The 6000-nt window shown below is 49.7% G+C and overlaps 1 protein-coding gene across 2 annotated transcripts in view; it reads right to left on the reverse strand.

Annotated features, from left to right (window-relative positions):
* The window catches only part of ESYT3 (extended synaptotagmin 3), a 30753-nt gene extending 25857 nt beyond the window's left edge, over positions 1-4896 (reverse strand). Inside the window, exon 1 of one of the 2 annotated variants that reach the window (XM_033065251.1) lies at positions 4689-4896. The gene's annotated coding sequence lies outside the window, so the exon portion shown is untranslated. Of the gene's footprint in view, positions 1-4466; positions 4484-4688 lie in introns of those variants that run through there. The other variant, XM_033065250.1, reaches the window with a different exon arrangement.
* Between the last annotated feature and the right edge of the window lie 1104 nt (positions 4897-6000).

Consider the following 6000-nt stretch of genomic DNA (forward strand, 5'->3'; position numbering starts at 1 on the left):
AAATCCTGGGTTCTCAGCTCCAATGCAATTGCCAAGCGCCAACATCCTGCAGCACTTGGGCCACAGCTTGGGATCAGATGTAGGAAGGATAGAACAGGGATGGAAGCAGCATGGTGAGCTTGTTCTTCAAAAATCCTTACAGACAGGAGAGGGATGTGACCCAAAAGAAAGGACAGGACAATAGTTAGGCTACCCCTTCCCAGTGAGAAAGTCACAGCCCATAGGTGTAGGGGAGAAATGAGGGTCATTATAAACCATTAAAGTTATCTGGGATTATTCACTAGAGGCAAGGCTCCTAGAGACTTGAAACAACAAAAAGGGGCATCAGGAAAGAGGAAAAAATATGAGAATGAGGCTGTAAGAAAAAGTAAAATTGAATTTATTATTTGTGCCACAGACACCTGAACCACTGACAGCCCACAGCAGACCCATAAAGCAACTGAGATGAATCACAGTGCTCTGTGTCACACCTCAGATGCTGTGATAGCAGACATCTGTGGTACATTTCCACCCCACCTGACACCCCCTCATTCAGGTGTCTGCAACCCAGCTCCTACCCAGACATTTGGTGCCTCATTTTCCTCTGACAGATGGAAGGAATGGTACTGCTGGAGCTCAAAAGCTGGGACCAAGGACCACCAGGTGTTCCTGGGCTGACACAGCTGGGCTTACATCACAGAAACTGGCTGGTTACATGACTCTGGTGAAAACCAGCTTTCTGCCCTTCATGACAGGCCACCAAATTTCAGTAGGTCCCAATACCAAAATTCAGCTCCACTCAATTGTATGAATTAAAGGAGCAGTTCTGTGAGGAAGCAGAGCTCAGTATCCAGGTGTTGCAACTGCATTATCCACTGTGTAGGAAGGCATAAGCTCTGAGCAAGTCCTTTCCTACCCATGGAGCATCCCCATAACATGCACGCTAGCTAGCATGTCACATGGCTAGTTCTGCCCAGTGACACCACCTAGCTCTCTACCAACTATTTATTCTAAGTATTTAATGCATCCTAATATGTTTTTAAAATAAAATCATCTGCAGTTCCATACTTCTTGGTTCACACAGAACCATATGCTCTGGACTGCAGGCTCACTTCTGGCCCTTGCTATTAGTGAGAGCCTCGCCAGCAAGGTCTTGCCCCGAGTTTGTCATCAGTACAGCACAGGTAGGAGGAGCCTAAAACACTTCCTACTAAGCCCAGAACCAGACACTAAGAGCTGCCAAAGCTAATACTAACACAGAGTAAGATTTAATCCTGTAGCCTTGGGCAAGTCCCACTATCAGAAACAGTTTTACCCACCTACAAAAGCAGGCATACTTCTTGCCAAAGTTTAAGGAATGCAGCAAAAATTACTTAGCATTTGAAAAGAGCTTTGAAGATCAAAAGCACTAGGTAAGGGGCAATTACTATCAAGTAAAAAAAATGTGTAAATTCTGCATGACTCCACCTAGCCCTGGAGCAAGCCACACCAAGGATCACAGCAACAACAAAATCCATGTCTGACACAACAGCACCATTCTGTTCAAATACAACACAGCAATCTATCCATCAGGGTTTGTTTTGAGTTTTTGCTTGTTTGTTTGGCTGTTTTGGGTTTTGTTGGGGATTTTGGTGTTTTGTTTGTTTCTTTTTACAAAAACCAGCATTTTTAGCTACTCATACAGGAGATAAAAAAGAAGTGTAAACAAGGTTTTTGTATGAACAAGGACTTAAAAGGCAACATTTTAAAAGGACAGTTCTGTGTCCAGAAGTATTTTGCCTGGTAAAAGTTTAACATCAGGAAGCATACTTGGATTCTGCATGTGCAGCCAGGTAACCAGTGGCAAAAGCAACACGGAGCAGTCACTACAGCCCCGGAGCTGGAATGAAGGTGGAAGCCTGGATACCTCTGCTCTGATCACTGCCTGCTTGTGCAGAAGACATGCTAGAGGCTGCAAAGGCTGAAGTCAGAAGGTCTCAGCTCTCCAAGACATGGATTTGACTGCCTGGCATGAGCAGATTTCCAGCCTGGTTTCCTGAGGAAGCACAGCCTGCCCACGTACACTGTCTAGCACAGGAATGTGTCTATTCCAAACTCACTGGCTGGTTTCAGCCAAGAAACTGGTGCTGCAAAACAATCCTGCAAATTCTCCAAAACAGATGGTTGAGTAGATTAGGGAAACCCTCTCAGCATCCCCCTAAAGGAAAGGCTGCATTCTCTATATCTCCTAACAACTGATATCAGGACTGAGCAGAATCCAAGCCAATTTAAAGAAGCTACTTCCTAGGGAGAACAATTTTTAACCAACAGCACAATCAATGATTGCTCTTAACTCTTCATTGGATGGATCCCCCTCATTTTATTACAGACCACATGAAGAGACAAAAATTTATGAATCTCAAGACACTGCCATCATTTCACACCTTCAGAACATTTCCTAAGATTACAACACTGCAAATCCAAGCCATGCTCCCCTTGAGCTGTATTCCTACTGCCACCTCTGTGTGACAGGAGAGAAGAACTCAGAGGACAGTTTTAGAGCTCCCAGCTGAAGATCCATGAACACTGGAAGACAAAAACAAAAGATAAAAGAGACAACAACACAGAGAATAAACTGAATAGACATCAGGTGGGAATCAGCCTCCAAGATGGGCACATGGAAGATCAAATAGAGGATGGAAGGGAATGGAAGGAAAGCCAAAACTGAAGAATTACGAAGCATCAAGGACAAGTGTAATGTGGATGCAAACACCCAACTGATGAACAAAAGTTACCAACACACAAAAGGAAAGGAAGTGGCAATACAGATAAAACTAAAAGCACACTGTGCAGCCTCTTTATCATTAGGTCCTACATCCTGCCTTCCAGGAGTAAGGTCCAAGAATGCTCAAGACCTCTGGAAAGAGTCTGACTCTACCATCTCTATGAGCACATGCTGGGCAGTGGGAGACAGAAATGAGACACCTCTTAAACCTTCCCTTTTCCTGAAGGAGGCTGAACAGCTCCAGTGCTGTCAGAACCAGGTGCTCCAGCCCCTGACCATCTCAGTGGTCTCTGCTGCAGTCCTCCCATTTGCCCAAACCTCTCCTGAGCTGGGACACAGAGTGCTCTCTGTGCAGCCCTGTGAAGGCCAAGTACAGGGCAATCAATAATGGACCACCCGCTCCCCCACTAACGAAGCCCGAAACTTCCAGCCACAAAAGCTAATGGAACTTTTTGAATTTGTGTGCACTGTGGGGGCAAGGCTGATTTTTCAACAGTGACTAAGAGGCTCAATTTCTGGTTACAATGATTCAGGGCACTTGAGGATAAAACACAACACTGCTCTCAGTATCAGGACAAGAGCTGACACCACCACATTCATTAATGCCCTGGACTGGTTTTATTTATGCTCTGTCAATACAAACAAGCAGAAACCTCATTCAGAGACAGACTTCTGTGCCTGGCAGGAGGCAACATGTGCAGGGAGCTGCATCAGCCCTGGCAGGAGACCCTGACCTCACTCCTCAGAATGCCAGCTGCCTTCATTTCCCACAGAGTTAAGGAGAGCCAAGTGCTGTAGGCTACATAAAAGTTTGCTGACTATAAATGCCTCCATGCAACATTCCTTACAAGAAAAGCATTTCCCTACCAGTCCCTGACAGATTTTTAAATGCTAAGTAAATGATGATAAAAGAAAAAAGACCCAAACACCTCATCATCCTTTCCATTAGCCAATCACGGCTGCCCAATAAATAACCCAAGACACAGAACAAAATGTGCAGGCGGAAATTCTAGTTTCCTTGCTTTAAAACATCGGGTGACTAGAAACAAATGTGAACAACAAACTGGGGTTGGCCTTCTGTACCATACAGAGATGACTCCTTAAAATTAAATATTTGTGTTTTTAGCAGGAAGAGAATATTATGTTTACATATTTTTGTTTCTTTTCAAACGACACTAAAGCGGAGAAAATCTGCTGGTTGAGAAAGTCTAAAATAAGTATCTTCAACAGCAAAACACCTGCAATGCAACAATGTATATTTGAAGGGAGGCGTCCCTGGCGATACACCGGTCTGCTTCACACACCCACTTACAGCACATCTGGGCTAAAACAACTTCTAGTTTAATCCTCGCTTTCCTGAGCAAGACTTCAAAATCAAAAACGGCCCAAAGCATCACCGCCACCCCTTCTGCTGCTCGCTCGGGGACACCCCGCTCTGTGTCCCGCTCCCGCAGCACGCCGGCGGGATATGGGGCACAGCCCGCGCTCCTCACTCACCCAGGCCGGCAGGTGCCGGGGTGATGCGGGGCACAGCCCGCTCTCCTCTCTCACTCACCCAGGCCGGCAGGTGCCGGGAGGATGCGGGGCACAGCCCGCTCTCCTCACTCACCCAGACCCAGGCCGGCAGGTGCCGGGAGGATGCGGGGCACAGCCCGCTCTCCTCACTCACCCAGGCCGGCAGGTGCCGGGGTGATGCGGGGCACAGCCCGCTCTCCTCTCTCACCCAGGCCGGCAGGTGCCGGGCGGGATGCGGGGCACAGCCCGCTCTCCTCACTCCCCCAGGCCGGCAGGAGCCGGGCGGGATGAGAGGCACAGCCCGCTCTCCTCACTCCCCCAGGCCGGCAGGTGCGGGGCGGGATGCGGGCACAGCCCGCTCTCCTCACTCACCCAGACCGGCAGGTGCCGGGAGGATGCGGGGCACACCCCGCGCTCCTCTCTCACTCACCCAGGCCGGCAGGTGCCGGGCGGCCAGGCCCCGGCACACCGCCTCCCGCTCGTCCTCCAGCAGCGCCAGGGCGGCGGCCAGGCGGTCGCGCTTCCCCCGCCGGTTGAGTCCCCAGCAGAGCCATAGCGCCAGCGCCAGCAGCACCCAGCTGCCGCTGAGCCCCAGGTAGCCCGCCAGGTACACGGGGCCGAGCCAGAGCAGCGCCCGCGCCGCGGACGAGAGCAGCAGGCGCGGCAGCGCGGCGGGGCGCGGGGCGGCCGTGCGGGGCATGGCCACAGCCCGAGCCAGGCTGGCCACACCGAGCCGCGCTCGCCCCTGCCGAGTGCGCTCGCCCCGCGCCGCCGCCGCGGCTCCTCCGCCCGCCCGGCCCCGCCCCGCCCCGCCGCACCGCCCTCCCGGGCAGCCCGGTACCCGGAGCCTTACGGACAGCCTGGGACCCATCGTCACGGCTGCGTGTGCAGCCACACGGGCCACACACCACCTGTTGGTTCTGGACACTTGCGGCTTTCCTTCTCCTTTGGCACTTCTCGTCCTCTTTTGATTTTGATGGGGATGTTGTGGGAGTTTAGATTCTGAAATACTGATAATCATGGAATCATTGAATCATAGAATCATCAGGGTTGGAAGAGACCTTTAAGATCAACAAGTCCAATCATCAGTCCAGCACTCTCACCCCTAGACCACAAGAAAATTTTTTTTCTGACATATAATCTGAATCCCACCTGCCTCAGCTTGAGGCCGCTGTCCTCCAGGCTCCCCACTGCAGGCACAGTAGGAGAGACTGATCCCTACCTCACTGCAACCTCCTGCCAGGTAATTGTAGAGACTGAATAGGTCCCCCCTAAATCACCTCTTGACTCAGTAAACCCAGCTCCCTCAGCCATTTCTTGTAAAACATGTTTTCTAAAAGACACTTTTTGAGATGCTTTCCCCCCTAGCAATATTAATTCTATACTTTTATATACATGCCTTAACAGACAGGCTGTAATTGTACAGTTTTACATCGTGTTTTCCACTGCAGCTTTCCCTGCATCAGGCAAATACCACTCTTTGTTCTGTGGATAAGTCTGGAACATCAGTGTATAATGCCAGCCTTTATTGTGGCCCCTTTTTGATACTGGCTGCACAAGATAACAAATGATGAGCCAGATAAAAACCTCCAAGAAAAAGAATTTGACCATGACTGGGAGAATGAAGTTTGGTCTCTGCTTTGCTATGGAATTAGTATTTAATTATGGGTCAGTCAATAAATCAAACAACACCACAAGTGATCCTCATTTGTTTGTTCATCATTGCACATGACTGCTCTGGG

This window comes from Catharus ustulatus, chromosome 7 (genome assembly GCF_009819885.2).
Source record: "Catharus ustulatus isolate bCatUst1 chromosome 7, bCatUst1.pri.v2, whole genome shotgun sequence".
Lineage (NCBI taxonomy): Eukaryota > Metazoa > Chordata > Aves > Passeriformes > Turdidae > Catharus > Catharus ustulatus.